We start from the raw sequence: 20,909 nt of genomic DNA, 5'->3' as shown, positions 1-20,909 counted from the left end.
GTGACTGACAGAATTAAAAGTGAAAACAACAACAAAAAAAAAAAAACCCACCCCGATTCTGTAAAGAATTGGAAATCCAAGAATGGGAATGACTTTCTGTTCCATCCGATCTTTGGAGGGATGACAAATCATGGAGGATGGGAGCGTCCTGGGAAAGTTTTCATTTAATTAAATAAATATATTTGTACTAAAATCAACCAATTTATTAAAACTAAAATTGAAATTTAACTGTTATAGATAGATAGATAGATAGATAGATAGATAGATAGATAGATAGATAGATAGATAGATAGATAAATGATATAAGACAAAGTCTCTATCTAAGTCCAAAATGTCTTTGAGTTGCTACACTCATAAGCAAAAAAAAAATAAATAAATCGGAGTGCAAAGGTTTAAATGAAGTAAATTGGAAACCAAAAATTCATAAAATGGTAAATTCAACATAGTTAATCAAAAACTTCCTTATAAACAACATTTTTGGTAAAGATGGTTTCCTGTCCTTGAATCAGCTGTACCTGGTATGGAGTAGTTAAAACCTTCACTTTAACATCACACGAACACCGGACTCTTGAAAAAGCAACAAAGTTGTCCATGTCCAAATACAGGCTCAGATAGGTAAATCCCTACAGGTTGTGTTGTTTGGGTGCCACCTACTGACTCTGGGAGGCCACTGGGTTGGACTCTGGGGCGCTGTGCACGTGCGCTTTCGGCGCCACCTAGTTCCCTGATGGTGACGGCAGCGGATTCGCGTACTGAAGTGACCATGGCGGCAGATCTTGGCTTGGAGATCTACATTAGTAAACAATGGTTGTATATACAGTGGTGTGCGCGTTTGGGCGCCGGTTGTATTGTGCACAGCTTACTTCTGGCGTCTGGCATCTGTGCATATATATTACCTTTGCTTAGTAATATAGATAAGAGCAGCTCACTACTGAAAATGATAAATATAGGAGGCAGTCGGGATCAAACCGGGGACACTTGATTACAAGTCAACAAATCTTACTGCTACGCCAGGAAGCTGTTGTATCATACTTGAACCTTTTGTGAAAGAGTATATTTGATCTTTGGCCTTCAGGCTTCATATATTATATAGTTTATGCCTACATTTTGTCATTTATTACTAAAATATGAAAAACGATTCTGCTTTAACAATGTGTTTACACAGATTATTGTAGAAACGGAACACACATGAAATGCATATGTTCTAAATAACGATCTAGTTTTTCAACTCTAAAACTCCAGCACTTCACTCCCAGATTATCAAGGCATTAGCTGGGAGAACTTTGTGAACGTTCTGCGGCGGTGGGGGTTGGGGGTGGGGGGGGGAGGGTCGGTGGGTACTGGGGGTTGGTGGAATAGCAGGCTACTTGCCTTTATCAGCACATTTACAGGACAAAAGACGCTTATGGAGAGGTGCAAACGGATTTATGAGTTTTCTCGTGTCTCTGCCAATTCTAGTGTTAAAGCAACATGAGGCAACTAACAGACTGCTGAAGAAATCAAATAGTTGATGTCCAAACTGCAGGTGCATCAGTCACAAAAATGGCAACACGAAAAATTAGACATAACAAGCGTTATAAAGCTGTACTTTGTGTTTGTCTTGGAAACGAGATCATAGACACCTAACCTGGTGTACGAAGACAAAAATGTGGACTCCTGTACAATGGAAACAAGTAATATTGCCTGATCAGCCATTTTCCACCCTATTTCCTATTGCAAGAAGGGATTACATCTGGAGAAGACTAAATCCAAAGGACGTTTTCAAATCACAATTATCTATTGCCCGTTTTTAAACGTAGTGGGAGATTCAAAACTGCCAGGGAAGCCACCATGTGAGAGTCATTAAATCTGTGGAACTGCTAAAGGATTAGGTAATCATAAAGAACCGGCTGCACCCTGAGGTGCAAACACTACTCCCTCTGAATGTCCATCTATCCTAAACAAGATAAGTGACTATAAACATACTATAAAATTCAAGAGTGCTTTCACGAACACTAGGATGATCTTAAATGTCTTCCATTGTATCCATAAACACCACATCTAAACATTATTGAAGCCTTACAAGAAGTTCTGGAGGACACAATGTAAGCAAGCAGGTTTCTCTCTCTTTCATCCTTCAAATAACTAAATAATTTTTCATCTTAAGAATGCCCCAATATTCCATTACACTCAGCACAGGACCTCAATGGCAGCATTCAAAAAAAAAAAAAAAAAAAAAGGACTGAAGTTATTCTAAAAGGAAATGGATGGACATACCCCTTATAAGATTTCTTATATTAAAATTACGTTTTTCTGCTATCCTGCTTACCGCCACACCTCTAAATTAGAATTAAGAGTCATATATTCTGAAATTGGAGCATTTGTCATTTTGCAGATGGCATGTTCTAGGACTTTTGTTTGAAATTTCTAAATGTGCTCCACTGACTATTATTATAGACCATGGAAAAATAAGGCTTCACTGAATACTACAAGCTTCCAAAATAATGAATGCATGCCACTATGAAAACAACCCTAACTTGAAAATACAGAACTATCAAGAATACAATCGAAGATAAAAAAAAATAAAAAAAAAGAAACAATGACAACACTAACAACATAGGAAAAAATAAGAGTTAAAGGTAGTGAGTAAGTAACCCAACTGATGCAAGCTTGAAAACATAAAACCTTATTTTCATTCACAACACACCCAAGCATGCCCTCTTTAATCTGTTTGGTGCTAGTACAATGTTTGTCACCAAGGGAATCCAGACAGGATTATGGGTTTCCACCTGATTGCTTCAGCCAGTGGCAGATAATGGTATTTATTTTATAGCCAAGTTTGTACTGCTTGGACTAAGGCCAAATATTCTGTTGCTTATAATTGCTTACTCAACTATTAGCATCACTAATCCTCAACTCACACTGGTGAAATTGCCAAGCAGCAATGGCACAACTGAGACAGTGACGACAGCCAAAAGGGTGAAAGCTACCAGTGCTTTTAACACTACAGTAGTACTGGTTTTCCGAAAAAAAGCAGCTCTTAAACAAAAGATTCCTTTAAATTGTCTTTCAAGAGACAATTATTGTCAATTGTACAAATCAAAAATGCACAACTGAATCAAAAATTATAAATACAGGGTTCATACACTTCAGTGCATTTAAAATTTTCACCACCTAAGACTTTTCCAGTGCCAACCAGCACAAGAATCCAGGACCATTTTACACTTTGGTTCTGAATATAAACAGCAAATACAAAAATTTAATGAGAACACATACAAACTCAAACATGTGGCATATTTTAAATTGCTGACCACTTACTAAAAGTAATTATTGATGCACATTTTATTTACCCAGAATACAAGTGCAGTTACACACTATTTATGCAATTCTAGGCAGGACTGCCACATTTTCAAAACAAATATATTGCATTCTGGACTACAGACATGGACAATATAATTTACTTTGCTAGCTATTTACCACTTGATGCTAACTCACCACTACTAATTCAATATGCACGCTGACAGCTACTGCATATCTATACCAGTTTGCTCATGCACTCACCCACAAAACACAATGCAAGGTGATATTAATACACAAGATCATTAAACATGGTTAAGATTAAAAGTTAAGATAAGCAGTGGTGTTTATCATGAGACACTACCTACAGACAGATATTTGGGTTTTTACCCTGGTGTTCCTCAAGGATCAATGGGAGGCCTAAAGTGTGCATAGGGCAGCATGGTTTGGCTGTGTCAACATCTCTTTTCACTCAGCACCGGCTGATAGAGTTACTACCTCAAAAGGGCTAGGTTGACTGGGCGTGTTTGTGGTTGTTGCTCTTTTTTCTTATGTAAACATACGCTGTGCTCAACTACTTTAATCATAAAATTAAATGTACCACCAGGAACACAACGGGGGACATAACAGCTTACTAATCTCTTTACATCTTTATATTTACATGGCATCTTCAATGTTTACACGTTATTGTTAAATTGATGATGTATAAACTAAAATTAATAATAGCAATTGAAAGAATGTGTGTTAAATTGAATACAATTTTTAATATCAAGTACACATTTCCACGATTCAAAAAAAATTCAGGGATGTGTTTAATTAAAATACCACTTATAGTTGCGCAGTTTCTCAAATTTCACATCTCTTTCTTTCTCGACATTGTAAATATCCATACAAACTTACAATTAAGTAACTCTATTCAAAACCATAGTGTGCATGAAAAAAAATCAGATGGTTGTTTAAATAAAAAACTACTTCTGGTTGAGTAATTTTTCTCAAATTTCATATCTGTTTGCTTTTTATCATTATAGATATCTATACAGAATTTGAATCATTTATCTGTAATCATAACCATAGTTTACTTGAAAATTCATGAAAGTATTCAGTTAAAGTACCACTTTATAGGTGCGCAATTTTTCTCAAATTTCACATCTTATTTTTCATCATTGTTAATATCCACACAAAATTTGAATCTTATTTTTATTAATGGCCATTGTTTATCTTGGAAAAAAATCTGAAATGTGTTCAGGTAAAGTACCACTTCCTGTTGCCAGAAGTGACCCAAAACTTGATAGGATTGCTTATTTTTGATATAAAGCAGGTGTACAAAATCACATTTGCCTAGGTTAAAGCATTTTCATGTTATTGCATTTACACACAGATAGAATTACAAAAATAGTATTTTCGGACATAAATCATACAGAGGTAAACTTTAGTCATTTAGGAATGTGCTGGCTCAAGTGATGCCGTCATTTAGCTAATCAAAGTCTTATTTAACACAAATGATCTACAGACACAGGAGTGGAGTACTTGATGCTCTCTTTTACTTATTGTCATCTTTAAACAATAGATCAAAGTGATGGTTAAAATGTGTAGAGGGAAAAAGAGCCCCAGCCTTTTTGCTTTACTTAAGTATTTTTCAGGCTGGGGAGGAGAGACCAAATGGGGAGAGAAAAAAAAAAAAGATAGATGACTAGCCTTCCATGAGATAAATTTGAATTGTAGGTTTACATGCAATTGGCTCACTAAGTAACTACTCTGTTAATCCCTTTAAACACTTTACGACGCAAGAGCATCACAACAAAAGTTGAAATATAGGCGGACAAACCAAATTATCCTAAAGCATACTGTATACTAAGGATTAAACAAGAAAAAGATTGTCAAGAATTTTAGTACTGAAATACATTTTTTAATCACTGAAAATTTTGCACATTTGTTGTAAAATAAATAACACTGACACATACAGTATGGTGACAGTAACTTGCTGTGACTGTTCTAAAAGTTTTTTTTACTCCATCTTCCTATGCAACATTCATCCATCCATTTTCTAACCCGCTGAATCCGAATACAGGGTCACGGGGGTCTGCTGGAGCCAATCCCAGCCAGCACAGGGCACAAGGCAGGAACCTATCCTGGGCAGGGTGCCAACCCACCGCAGGACACACACAAACACACCCACACCCCAAGCACACACCAGGGCCAATTTAGAATCACCAATCCAACTAACCTGCATGTCTTTGGACTGTGGGAGGAAACCCACGCAGACACGGGGAGAACATGCAAACTCCACGCAGGGAGGACCCGGGAAGCGAACCCGGGTCTCCTAACTGCGAGGCAGCAGCGCTACCACTGCGCCACCGTGCCGCCACAACATTCATGTTTTACTCAATAATACAATTTGCTGCTCTTTAACGTTGAATTTGAATTCTTGATTCAACCAAAATTGCAAATTGTGGGGCAATCTTTTTTTTTTTTTTTAAATTTTCTAACAGTTGAATTCGATTAAACTTTTTAAAGTGCTTGCTGTTTGCTTGATGCTCAGCTTAAGAAAAGCAATGCCTATTTTTTGAAGATTTAATTAGAAGTATCTTGCAATTTTTTGGCATATTCTGTGGAAATGTGCTGTGATATCAACTCTGTTCTCCTGTGGATTCTCTATTGTGAGGCAACCCTGTCAGATTTACCTTGGAGGTTGTTTGGTGCTGTTCAGTCTGCACTTTTGGATACTATACTGGCATCAGCTTATGTTTCCCGAGGAGATATGATGCTGTAACACACAGAAACTACCCAGTGGTGAACTTTATAATGAAACCTGCCAGGCTTCTTTAATTGCTTTTTTTCCTCTTTTATTATCTTCACATATACCTGACAAGATTAAAACTCCAATGACAACAGGTTTTGTTTCCTGTATATACTTATTGTAGTCCTGCCAGTGCTCACCTGCACTCTCACACCTCAACTATACTGTACCTTATTCTTTTATCAGCCTTAGTATTTCTGGGATAAAGATTGGATTTCCAATATGCTAAAATACTTGAGTCAAAAGCAAATGCTTTGTTCAGAGGAAAGGGTCAGACTGGAACAATCTTAGGTATTCAAAGGAGAGCACAATGTTCATTAGCACTGTTTGTTCTGAGATACCTGTCACACCTAGAATTTTGATTACAAGTGTGACAGACCATGTGTTAAACTTATATATTGAGATAAATACCAAAGACAGATCTGTATTAAACTATTTGCCATTAACCATGCCATCAGGTGTTTCTGTACTTATGGGGTGTACTGTAAAGGGGGATAAGACAGAATACAGGAATCAAGTGTTTCTTGGTGCTAAGAGAATTGCCTGCATCAGAAAAACAAGGAACTGATTATTGATTTTTGCTACTCTAAAGAGCCTTTATGCCTGTCTGGTCACTATTCAAGGAGCAGATGTAGGGGTGGTCAATTCCTACAAGTACTTTGGGGTCCACATTAGTGACAGGTTGGACATAAAGGGCAGAGCAGGCTCTTTTCCTTCGAAAACTCCCCAATTTTGTATTGTGGAAAGTGACGTCCTTCACATCTTCTACAACTCTGTGATAGGCAGTGCAATTTTCCACACTGTGGTGTGCTGGTAAAATGATTTCAAGAGAGGCCCATCAAATCAACAAGCTAAAAATTATAAGGGCAAGCTCAGTTATAGGACACACTCTGGACCCCCTGGAGGTAGTAGCAAAGGACAGAATTAAAACAAAACTGAGTGCCATTATGAATAATGCTGCACATCCTCTCTCTGACACACTGAGTACTTTCAGCCAACGAATTATGCAACAAAAGTGTGTCACGAAACACTACTGGGGCTCCTTTATACCAACAGCAATATGTCTACATAATGTCTTACTGCGACAGCCAAGTCACAACTTTTCTTTCTTTATTGTCATTCCAGTGTAAGTTCAGATCAAACAGTGTGTGTATATTTAGTTATTTACTTATCTACCTATTTATGTAATTATTTAAAGAGCTTCTTTAAAAAACCAAGTTTCCTTCCGTCGACAAATAATATCTATGGTAAACCATCGTTACTTAAAGGAATTCATTGTAATCTTATTTATTGGTCTTAACTGACAAATGGCAAAAACAATGATTTTCCAACTCTCTTATGTTACTTTGAATGCTCTGCAGTAGCTCAGGTCAGGGAAGCTTTTATTGAGAGATGTGAATATGAAAAGAATACCTAATGAACACCCATTGTTCTTCGAGTGTATAGCTGCAAAACTGATAATGTGCAAACCAATCCTGCTTTTCATTGTTTTATGACTCTCCAAGATACAGTTTTACTTTAAGTGAGCTGACTGAATAATTAACTTAGTTAAACCCTCTGTATTAGAGTCTCATTCCTTAGAATGATTTAAATAATCTACACTTAACATTTCTGAATGTAAGCTTGCAACTTAATTCCTTAATTCGCTGGACTGTTTTAACTTGATATAGAATGTAAATTTTTCTACCTGCTCTAACAGGTCATATGTAGTGCCCCTTCTAGATGTCCCCAATTATTATTTTTTTACTTCTCATTATCTAGTAAACAAAGTGATCCAACATCAACTGTAAAAAAGTAACTACTTCCATTTACATAAACCAAATTAATGGCGGAATTGTCAGCTAACTGAACCAATGAAGGATGGTCACAGCCAACCCTGTTCAACATAGCCTTGTTATCAGAGTCAATTTGCCAGCACAAAGACGCAACACACACCATGTCAAGATCAAAGAAAATTCAAGAAATTAATAATAATAAAAAAAGGTTGACTTGCATTAGTCTGGAAACAGCTACAGTGCCATTTATAAGGTGCTGAGATTCCAACAATCCACAATGAGAGCCATAATATCCAAATCAAAAAACAAGAAATAGTAAGAAATTATCCTAGAAGTGACCAATCTGCCAAAAATACTACAAGGGTCCGGCATAAAGTCAACCAGGAAGTCATTAAGGTCAGCGTTTATGACTCCATAACAAGACACAAACTAGATTTCATTTACTATCCAAGAATATCATAAAGGCTCATAGCTCATTTGCCAGAAGGAACCCCAAATGTAAAAGCCTTCTTGGACTTGAAAGGAGCAATTCATGCTCAAAATTCACCAATGGCTTTGAATTAATGCTATTATGGAAGACAATAATTAATTAAACTCCTCTACGGCCAGTGAAAGACTGAAACTGAATTATGAGGATTGTTTAGTTATCATTGCAGTTAAAGTTGGGACAAGTTAAGTGTAAGGAGCAATTGGTTTTTCACACAGTGCCTGCTGTTTTTGGATAACTTTCTTTATTCAAGATATGATACAAGTTAAAAGTGTTATTTGTTCAAAACTTTGATGTACAATACAGATAAATTCCTGATACAACAGGCATTAGTGGGCCAACAATGAACAACAGTAAACAAAATCAAAATGTCCACTGAAATGTCTTCTTTTCTTCAATTTAATATAAAAGCTAGTTCATGTTTTGCCACACTTCATTTTCATCCATGAGTAGATTTGCCAGAAATGGCTAATATTTTATAAAAAATACATATACAAATGTTTAAGATACTGACAGCATGAAACTGGATACCTGTTATGTGGATTGTATGTCACTAATAATTTTTAAATGAATGTTTTTATATTGTTTGCTGTTGTTCAGCATTGGTCCTTATCTCTATTTTACATAAAGAATGTCAAATTATCAATTTTTCAATGCCATAACCACAAACATGACATAGTTAATAGGTAAAAAAAATAAATAAAATAATAACATTTTTGAGTGAAGTATGTATTCCTTCCACTTCTGATATTTGTCTGTCACCCTTCCTATGCAATCTAAATTAGACAACCACCATAAAAACAGCTCAACAAAATACAGATTAAATGGTATAATTGTGCGTTTCAGCCTATTAAAATAGTTTATGGACACCTCAAGAAGCCCAGGGCAATGATAACCCAAGAATTGCGTTCCCTTTGCTTAATAAGATACTTCATTGCATGACTTGCTTTATTGCCAATTTTTCCACTGCAAAAAGCATCAGTTCCTTCACTTTTTCCATAAATAACCTAACCTGAATAATGAATCTAATTATAGCTCATTATACTCTTCCATATTTCTCCCGGTCTTCCTTCACTGACCAATACCTTTAAAAGATTTTCATTAACGAAATGTTCAACTATCAATGACGTGAAATATAAAATAAAGCCATACTGGTCTCTCTCCTGAACAAACTTCCCAAATCCCAAATCCATGTACTAGTTCCAGCTATTATGAGAATAATAACTCTCTCTAGATATTACCTCTGTGCCAGGTGATTTAAATATCATTTTTATCATACCATAATTAAGAAAGTCTAATCTTCATGCTAACATTATAAATAACCATTTCTTTTACTTGCCTTTTCTATCTACAGTTTGTGTGAATTTTGTGGCTATCCAACTTATCAATTGCTTAACTTCTAACATGTTGGAAACACAGCAATCTTGAATTAAGAGAACATACCTTTTTTGGAAAGCTCTGCTTCAAATAACTAAGTTAATCATGGCAGCATACACTGAGCAAACCTGCATATTAATTCTATGTAACCACAGTAGCCTTGAGCATTTGTTACTGTAAAGTACAATATTCTAATGTCCAGAATGGAGAGCATCACAGATTTCTCTTGCACTGTCCCCCAATTAACTGAAATCCTAACTGACTGTCAGGCAAGAGTTTGTCGGTCCTAGCAACAGCTGGTACTACTTTACACAAGTCACAAAAGAAGTTCCTCAAGGGTCTATCTATCCTTGGTGCACTAATCATCCACAAAATTAGCCATATCATTTGTAGTGTTAGGTGGTAACACTTTTATTTGGATTATAAACTGGCCTATTTCAGTATTAAAATGGTTGTCCAAAGATCTTCAGGCCCATGACTTGCCTTGAAGAAATTAAACTTCATGAGTACAACTTTTAGAAAGTAATTGCCATTCAACAGAACTTGTTAGTTGGCACTACAGAAAAAAATAAGAAAATGAATCAGTCTAGGTTATGACACTATCATGCACACACTTTTCACAAGGAATTTTGACGTGATTTTTAAAACCTGCATAAACTAAACTAAATTGTCGTAGCTGCAAGAGAAAGCACAACTCTTTAATTAGGAAAAAATTGCATCTAAAATTCCTAACACATGAAAAAACTACACATTTTTCAAAGTTTTAATTTGAACCATTACAGAAGCAAAGTCTTCCAATATTTGTACTATTCAATACACCAATGCAATAAACTAATAAAATATCTACAATATTGTTGAAAAAAAAAATCAATATAAATTATACTTGGTATATTCTTTAATATCCAATTAGAATTATTATGGACTTAAAACAAATTGGTGCAATAATAGAGACTTTATGGATAAAAACTGCCAGGGACGCTAGCATTATTGTATTGTGACTCTTTTATTATGCACTTTTTTAGATGAAATTCTTCTTTTATCATTCTTTTTATTTAAATAGTTTGCCTATAAGCATACTGTCAATAAGAGGTTCAAATAAGAAAACTACTTTCTGTAAGGCTTTTTTCTATCTTATTTTGTAATTTCTTTTCACATTTGAAGTCCTCATTCTCCATTGGCTTCCTCATTCCTTTTGCATCGCGAACACTGACCTTTCCTTAAATTTTCTGCAGTTTTTTTTTTTTTTTTTTATACAACTTCTAGTTTTTCCAGAGCCTTCACTGCTCTTCCATATACCTAAGATACGCCTTAACCCAGATGACAATTTAGCTTGCAGAAAACACCAGCCTGCATCTTCCTTCTACTAAATACTGGTCTTGGGCGTAAGCCACCTGTAGAAGAGTTTCTTTTTCAATGTGCACTTGGATAGACATCCAAACACTCATTACAGACCACCTCCTTGTTGCTCTCCACATAGTAGCCTAGCCACTGCAGTGGGATTAGAAGGCATGATGGATGGTTCCAGCATCTTCTTCCCCTGGACCCCAGACAAGGTACATTCTGCTTCTAATATAATCATGCTGTCCAAAGGGTTATGTAATAGGGACTGAACCCAGTGCAGTAAACTGCATATGTCACCACTTTTAACTGCTATCATCTTTTAGTTTGTTCGACATATTATCTTTCATATCTGAACCAATACCAAAGAACCAAATTTACATTACAGCCTTTGACTGGAATGCGCACATTCACAAGAGAAGTATCTTCAAATTAACATTGCAATGCCCCTTTTCTGGCTTAAAGAAACAAAACTTCACTAATAGTTGTAATAGTTCATCATGCAGAAATCAAAAAAGATTAGTTCCACCAACAAAAACCACTACAAGAAACTGTAAAGCAGCTACTATTTACATCCCTCCTATTGTGGCCATCCGAGATGTGGTGACTTAAGTTTTTAAGCGATCTGCATTTTCAGCCTCCTGTTTCAGAGTCACAACAGTCCGCACGAGACTTGGGTGTTGCAATCCAACAACTTCTGTTTGGTTCTGGCACAGGAGACAAATTTAACATGGTGCAAAAGCCCTAGTTTGAAGCACTATTTCCAACAAAACTGAAAAGCACGCTATTTGCCCTTGGAGCTCCATTTCACCACAAATCCAATCTCTCATGTGCAAGCAAGCCCTCTGTGCCCACATGCACTCTACTGTACTCTGATAAGTCCTATTTGCAAGGCTCCTGTCAGGACTAGACTCTTGAGGTACCTGCTTAGAGGCGGTTTGTGGCCAGATCATTACAATAGGATTTGACTGTCCAAGGGAAAATAAAATATTTTGCTATGCAAGCACCAATAAAATACATTGTTGAGTGTTCTGGTAGATGAAAAAAAATCTTGTTTTCCTTAATAAGAGACATCAAAATTAAAAATATTGCACCACTCTACTGTATTGGTGTTGGATGGAAAATAATAATAAAAAAAAAGACTAACAAAAAAACTACAAAATGCAGAGTGATTTACAAAGCAAAACTCTGACTGCCTTAAGTGTTTTTTTTTTAAACACCAAACTAGGAGTGGAAAAAAAAAACAATTATCTAAATAAAAAATAAAAATGTAAGTATTAATTTTGGACTCTGTTTTATATTAACCAATGAATCAACAGAATGAAACACCTGGCTACAAACTAATAAGCAAAATGACCAAGTAGAAAAACAAATCACTTAAATACCTTGACACTGTTAGAGGGTAGTTTGCTATCCTTTCCAGCAGTTGTTCCAAGGTTTGGAAATCCGAAAGATCATTTGCATTTGAATGCATTCCGTAATCCAAATTTTCTGAATGTTTTGTAATCCAAATTCATTCAAGGTAAATTATTAAATAAAAAGCGAGTCAATGTTTATATTCCACACTCTTAAAATATTTCTCTTTGGAAGGTGAGAGAAAAAAGAGATTTCCAATCTATTCAATGTCCTTTCCAACCCAAAAAAAGGCTGCAATCCAAAAAACAAAAAAAGGTTCCAGGATTCACAATTAAGAGGTCATCCCTGTTATTCAATATCCTGTGTACCCCCTCCCCCCCCCATCAATTTCATATAATGTATACATTTTATTAAAAGAAATCTACTTCCTCACAAGAAACTAAGAACATTTGTTTATCACTGAACAAATTAGCTTTACAAAAAAGCTTTAACAGCAGCACCAAATTCTCTCAAAGTATGAGTCAGAATGGCTCGCCTACTTCCTCCCTGCTGGTATTTTAACACTGCAGCACACTCCCTTCCAGCAAGAAACTAGTCACACCCTCCACCTCCACAAAATGCAAGATTAAGTGAGCACATGTAAATTCAGGTCTACTTGTATAATCAAATCTCAAAGGAAACAAAATTATAAGAAACATATTGTACTGTAGTATTAAGAGTTGATATCAAAATATGAAATATGTCAAAAATAAAAATAAAATGCCTTATATTGAGACTTAGCATTAAATGAGTCCACCAGGTGGTGCATATATTTCTTGACTTGGAAACATTTAAAAAATGATCAATTTATTTAATTATTAGTTTACAATACCATAAAATACACTTTTCATTTCCATTTTTATCACAGTGCATCAAAAGTCTGTTACCATTACCAAATATACAAAAGCTGTTTAATGTCTTCAGTTTTACAACAAAACCTGTAGCTCACTTATAAACAATGACAATAATTTAATACTGAATATATGCTAAAAAAACTAAAAGCTTCCAGTATCAATATTTTTCAAATATTCCACAACTTTTCATCCCTGTCACTTGCTGTAAATATGGAAAGTGTACTATTACAGTTAACTGTACATTTGAAAACAAATAGTAATATGGCAACAAGAATTTCAATGCATTATGACCTGCCTTCAAATTAAAAATACTGTTACGTAACATGATCGATTCATTTTACACCTTCTATCGTTCATCCAAGTTCTCCCTTCTTAAGGGAAACAGATGGAAGAACAAAATGGCTTTTAAAGAAATAATGGATTCTTTTAACATTGGTACAGCATGTATTTGACATTTCAAACATAATGATTTCACTGTATAACCAGCAGAGAGAGAAAAAAAAAGAAAGTCAAATATTACCTTCATTCTTTTTCTAGGAAAATTAATGCATCTTGTGTGGGAGTGTTGTGAGGGTATGTGGTCAGTCACAAATCATGAGATGATTGCCAAGGAGTATATCTACTCAAACCTGACAGCATTGGAGAATACCCACAGTAAAGACATCAAAACAGTACAGAAACCATTGAAAACAATTGAAAAGGAAAAAGCTTCAGTATGGGACATGAAAATGAACATACAACCATGCAAAGATTTATGGCCAACCAATTATTTACAGTATATATTCCCTGTAAATCATCATTATTTACTTTAATGTTGCCGATATTTTCCTTTTTCTGAAGTATTTCTTCAATCCTATTAAACTACACAAGCTTTCCTCCGTGAATTATTCATTTATCACCGCAAAGCACTAACAACTGAACCACTCTTCTTCCCCCACAATGTAACAACCACCACAAAGCAACAACACTTGAACGACAAGCATGGAAGCGGTCCCCCATGAAGTACCAATTCATCATTGCAAAGCACCGACAGATGAACGATGAGCAGTTCCCCTACAGAGTTTTGCAAGCACAGCTGAATGGCATTTGCTCATCCCCTCGCGCAACAGTTTGTGATTGGCATAACAATAACTAAGCAGCAGTTCAAAAGTACTGTCTAGTACCCTGAAAAAGGCTGAAAAGTCTCAAATATCAGTATGTTCTATTCCATACTGCCACATAAAGTATGCTTACTGGTGACCCACAACCACACAGCCTCAAATACAATGACTGATGCACTTTGTGACCAACATACAGCCAAATGGTTGGTTCCAAATGGTTGTGTAAGTCGGTTCATGACTGTACTTTCCCCTTCAGGCTGGCTTGTCTGCATTAAGACTGCTGTATATACAGTAGCTATCTGCTCAGTTTTTTTGTAATAGAGATCCAGTAAAGTATTGTACTGTTTTGTGGGGGGCTGGGGACATCGACACCCACACACGACCAGCTGTTATACTTAACGAATAATCTAGGAGAAGAAAGTTTGAAATGCTAATGATCTCCGTCTGCGATAAAAGGATTTTTAGGAGTTCTATGTTAAAGAAGCTTCTTGGCTGTAAAAGCATATCTATGCCCATTTCTGTATTACAAAGAACATAAACCTGGCCTTCCTCAAATGGGCAATCAATGAATGACTCATTGATATTTCCAGATGGAGAGGTCAGGCTATCCCAGGGTCATATTCAAAATTGCATTTAAAAGGTCTCTCAAGTATCACCAAATTCCCACAATTAAAAAAAAAAATAAAATAAAAAATAAAAACACCATATACTAGATCCACACACAGACGCGTACCAGAAAACCAAATGCTGCCTTGAAACCGTAATGGAGTTTGCTTGCCAAGTCAAAAGATTTTCACATATTTCTTTATTAAATAGTGAAATGATTTAGGCCCAGCCAACTGTGATAAAACCTAAAACACTCATGTAGTATTTACGTTCAGTTTATTTTACAACTATCAGCAAAGTGCTGCTCTGCAGAATTCCTGCTCCATCCAAAGCACAAAACATTCCAAAAACTTAGAAAATGTGGCCAAGGGAACATTTTACATCTGACATCAATAACTCTGAAAAATGTACTATTATGCAATCACCAAAAATACACTTTCAGAGCAATAGCTCCTAGCATCTGCTAATTAGTTGTTTAACTGAAGAAATTATCCTATTAAAAAGAGTCCAATTTGAAAATCCCAACAATACGTGATAGAAGGGTTTAATTTGCTGTGCCCTGTTTAAGTCACTCAAACAGCATACTGAGGTTTGCTAAATTGCAGCTTTACAGAATAGTATTTTGTTTATATTTTAAGATAAGCAAAATGTATTTATTATGAAATTAATTAATTGTTAATTAATTAACTTACTTTTGAATTTGTCTACTTTTGATGACTTTCCAGGTATTTTGAATTACTTCTCTTATATCTTCACAATCTGATATCCATCTAATTTTCATGTTATCTATAACTTTTTCTGTTATTGCAGAATTAGTAACATTAAAATTACATAAAAATATACCAAAAAAACATGACAGTTATTCCTTAATGCTGTAATATTTCAAAACAAGGGAAAGTATTTTAGATTGTGCGAAAGAGTTAAAAGTTCAATTAATGGCAAAGATAAAAATTAATTTGTACATGAATCGGGTAAAAAGTTTTAGTAACTATAAAAGTCTTCCTTCTTTTTTTAAATAAATGTGGAGAAAGAATTTATGGTCGCCTACTGTTTTACTACACTAAAGCAAATATTTAACGGCTTGCGTACTACCACTAGGTTTATTTAATAATTCAGGAATGGGGTAGGAGAAAAACAGAGTCCTTAGATGTTCCATACCTAACTGCACACTAGAAAGATGAAGTATTGTTGTCAGGTTTTCTTGTATATACTTAATATCTCAACTAAATTCTCATACCTGTTATAATGAAAACAAATGAGTTTACTGAAAGGAAATTAAGATTTGCTTTTAAAAAAACTACAAAATTTTAAGTTTTATTGTTAAATTTATTGAATTGATACATATTGCATAACATGTTGTAATCCAGTAACGTCTATCTTGGGGGGTGCCCGAGATGTACGTATTTCTTGCTACATTTATTTAAAATCAGTTTTATCAAATTTTTTTTGATTCACTTTTTCTTTGGAACTTGCTCTGTTAATTGTATTCGGATACTGACTATGACAATACCAGTGCAAACAACACAACATTCTAAAGGACAAGAGCCACTCTGGTATTACAGGCTTCTTCTGTGTTTATTAGCAAATAAATGGCATATATAATCAGAATATTAAAACAACAAAACATGTAAAAGCAAAAACAATTATTGCTTACTCATTACAGAGATCTATCCACTATGTAATTTAAGGGAATTTTTGATAAAAAAAAAAGAGAAACAGCTCAGTTAATTAAAATAGAAAGACCAATTAAAAGGGCTTGAAAAGAAAACCGTTATCAATAGGGTAACACACCCTATATAAGGGACTGATACACCCCTGGTTAAATTTGAGAACCACTGCATCTATTGTTGGAAAAAATAAATAAATATTAACGCTTCTATTCAGTGGAACTGTTCCAGACAATTCAAATTTATCAAGTATGCTATTTTTGTAAATAATGTTTGGCAGACTAATTAAAAAGAGCATGTTGTGTTAAACAATAGTGAATCTATTTTCACTCACTAATTAGCCTAAAATATCTAAAGTCTGCTTCATAAAGGAGTAGAAGCCATTTGTAACTTGAATTGCATCAGTCCAATACCTTAGGTTCAAAGCATACAGAATATTAAAAAATCATGGCACATACTGTTGGCTATGACATTATCATTAATACGGTCAGGTGTAGATCAAAGGTTAATTTAATAATAACCTTAAATTATGTAATAAATAGGAGAGCTAGTTATGTTGTGGATATGAACACAATTCACAGTCAAATCTAAAGCATAAATGCAACTGTATGTAAAGCTTTTCATATTTTGGGTAGAATCTAAAGAATTTTGCAAAATATACCACCTCCTAGTCCTTTTTTAAACTTAACAGCAGAAAAAGAAGTAAAAATAGGTCTTGTATGGATTCAGTGACCTCTTTTTATTAAAACTGTTACAATCATAAATAAATGTATTAATTAAAACAAAAATCATGCTTCATATAATTCAATGGTAATTACCATGTGACTCCGGGCAAACTTGCTAAATTTAAAGATACAGCTTATCATCACTGGCTAACAGTCACTTATTAAATACTGGTTACTGGAAACCAGACAGAGTGCGTTATTTACAACCTTTTTGTCAAATTTCTCCTCTAAACACCCAGGTTTGCTTGACCTTGTTAATTAATGTATTTTGCATTGTTTTGAGTATAAAAATGCAGATAAGACCCCAAAAATAGAATGGTGTATGAAGAGACATTGCAAATGCACACTATACATATCTGCACTAATGATGATCAAGTGGACAACACAGTTCACAACAATCCTAGGGGACTGTTTTGGTGGTGTTCATAAGACCAGTTTGAAAACCGCCAAACAATGAAAAGTAAAAACTGACTTTCTACATGTGTCCAAAAATGTACATAATCTTAAGCAGCATGAAGAGAAATCAAATTTAAAACACAGAACGGCTGTACCTTTGTACAGCTTTGGAGTTTCAACTGCCTCACACAAGTTGATAGCTTCCACAAAGCCAAATATGAAGTATATGGCTTGAGTCCATTAAAAGAAAAAAGTTTTATCCAATTAGTAATTTTTTTTTATTCAGAACCAGCTAACAAGTTGTTAATGCCAATTTAGGCAGTACCTGCTATTTCTTTGGGATGTGGGAGGAAGAAAAGAAAAAAGTCACATATACATGTACATCCCCACAAAACCATAACCGGGAAAGGGATTTGAAGCTGCAGCTGTGTGGTTGTAACACAAAAGACTATACAACTGTGCTGACTAAAAGAAAGGTGACAAATAAAAATTACGGACAACTGAAACTATGAACTTTGCCTAAATGACAAAGAAAAATGTTATATACATGATTTAAGTCATTCATTTTACATTATTCTGACATATTGAAAGGACCTAGGTAAGGACTGTCCGAATTCAGCAGCCCAGATTTATAGAAATAGGTTAGTGATCCCGAAAATATGACAAGGAAGCAATTTTGATACCATCTCAAAACAAATATGCGCCTCTGCATTATATCAAAGAATCAAAAAATAAACAAGTGCAGATTTCAAACCCTTCTCTTCAGATCTACACGCCTGTAGCTCAACACTGTTTGGTTATATGTACTTTTGTACTGTATCTTATAAGAAACCCATGCAGTAATTAATTTTTTTTTTTTTAATCACTGAACGCATTAGCAACACCATTATTGAACTGATTCAGTACCCTTTTACTTGCAATATACCATATTAACCAGCATGTAAGTAGAAATGCTTCACATTTAGTATGGAAAACACAGTACTGACAAGTTATTTTCTTACTGAAAAATTCATAAATCACAGGCACAAAATCTTTGGCTGTTTAGCCTTTGTCAAGTATCTGTCAAATGCCACAGAGGCTAAAGAGTTCAAACATTATGTTCAATTTTCTTTTACATTTTTCACTGCAGAAAATCACTTCATTTATTTTATTTTGCTGATGTATGTAGACACAGAATCTCAGTAACTTCACACACAGTATGCATATTTTCCAAAGCTTCTTAATCTAATCTTATGTTATAAGTGCAAGGTAAAAAACTAGCTTTGGACAGTGTGGCAATCCATCATTGAGAAACCGCTCCATAACAACATGACACTAGCAAACCCAAGGAGTCACAAAAGCATATAACCAATGAGCAAAATAATGAATCACTTCAGAAAAATAAAACAAATGTATGAACAAAAAATTGCACTATTCATGAAACAGAGGTACAAATTTCAACAAAACACACAAATGAAATTTAAAGTCTTTAAAAAAAGCTAAAACAACTGTAAGGCTAAAGATATCCTTTTATTCATATTCTAGCAAAAACAATCATCCAAAGTGTATGTCAATTAATTAATTTAAGTGACTGGCAATTTACTTCATACAGTAAAAAGTACAGGATAATATAAAGAAGAATAGGGTAAAGAATGAAAGTTCAAGCAACAGCAGACATGTTCAATTTGTGATAAATGTAAACAGAGATCAATAAGTGGGCATTTATCTGACAGCTGCTCCATGAAACCCTGTATGAGCTACCACAATAGATTTATTTCTCTCTAGTACAAACAAGATGACTTCAAAATTCTTAGTGTCTGGGATAAACTACTCACTGTACACGTTCCAAAATAAAAAAAAAATATAATTTTAGATTTGAAAGATAATATAAAAGCCATTTATCTGCTTCATGTGGGAAGAGGGCAGTTACAGAAACCAACTCTTGCTATCTCTCTTTGCTCCAGAAACCAAAACAGTCCTCCAAAGTCATAAGACTGATCCCTTCCCCAGTAAAAGGGAGAGAGAAAAAAAAAAGGTTGCACCACAAATACACTGGCAGGATGATCCAAGTTCTGGCCTCTTGCCCCCCAAGTCACTCCTTTGTTTGCAGAACAGATTTATAGAGGGTTCCATTTTTTCATCACCAAACACCCCCCCACCCCCACCCAGCCTGACACGTGCACTGCTAAGCAAGACAAAGCAGCAGCTGCCAGGGAGACAAGAACAGAATGAAAAAAGGAATGTCAAAGCAGGAAGATAATGTGCAGCAATCTAGTCTGAAGGCTAATCAGAGCAGGGAGAGAAGCAGCACCAGAAACAGGCAGCAGACAATGATCTCAAGAAACAGCAAGAATTGTAGCTCAAACCTTCCCCCACTTCCTTCAATCATCACAATTTATTTTAACCACGGGAAAGGAAGAATCCAAAAGGCCTGTCAAATTGCCTACAAGGAAACCTATGGCTCAGACACTAAGCCCATCCCCCACAACACAATCTGCCTGCCAGTAAAGGTTTTGGGAAATGAAAACATGATACTGAGCACAGATGAAAGCCACAGAAAGGAAGTGAATCAGCTAAAAGCCAAGAGTAGCAACATTAAAAGCATACCTTAAAAAAAATGAAAAGAAGCAACAACCATCCTCACAGATATATTCCAATCATATAATATTATTCTGTAAAACAGTCAGTGAGTCATTAAAAATGGTTCAGTGTCATTATTAATTTTTATTACTAAAAGGAATTAAACTGTACATGAAAATAATTAACTTACGTGTTGATGTTTTCTGTTTGATTGCAAAGTTAGATTTGATTTCCCAAAGGCCCTATTTGAAAGGGCTCATTTTGAAGATTCACAATGTCAAACAATTTATTCTCCAGTGTATACTCTTCAGCAAATAAAATTCAGATGCTTGATAAGTGAAGTCAAAAATAAGCTTGTACTGAATGTGTAGTCTCACCTACAAAAAAATGAAAGTGATTTATTAGTGAAAATTGATTGCAATCTTCTGACACGCTTTCAGTAATAATCAGAGTTGAAATATTATTTGGTCGATACTTGTGAAAAATAGGCAGAAGATTAAAAGGAAACATTTTGCTTGACATTAAGTACAACATCTTGAGGCATACCATCCAAAACA

At 35.0% G+C, this 20,909-nt stretch overlaps 1 protein-coding gene across 3 annotated transcripts in view; it reads right to left on the bottom strand.

Annotated features, from left to right (window-relative positions):
• brd4 (bromodomain containing 4) overlaps nt 1–20,909 on the bottom strand; it is a 130,798-nt gene that overhangs the window by 67,361 nt on the left and 42,528 nt on the right. For all 3 annotated transcript variants that reach the window (XM_039770390.1, XM_039770389.1, XM_039770392.1), the window contains exon 3: nt 20,543–20,729. The gene's annotated coding sequence lies outside the window, so the exon portion shown is untranslated. The remainder of the gene's footprint in view (nt 1–20,542; nt 20,730–20,909) is intronic.

Source organism: Polypterus senegalus, chromosome 12 (assembly GCF_016835505.1).
Source record: "Polypterus senegalus isolate Bchr_013 chromosome 12, ASM1683550v1, whole genome shotgun sequence".
Lineage (NCBI taxonomy): Eukaryota > Metazoa > Chordata > Cladistia > Polypteriformes > Polypteridae > Polypterus > Polypterus senegalus.
This window is presented reverse-complemented; position numbering and strand designations above follow the sequence as displayed.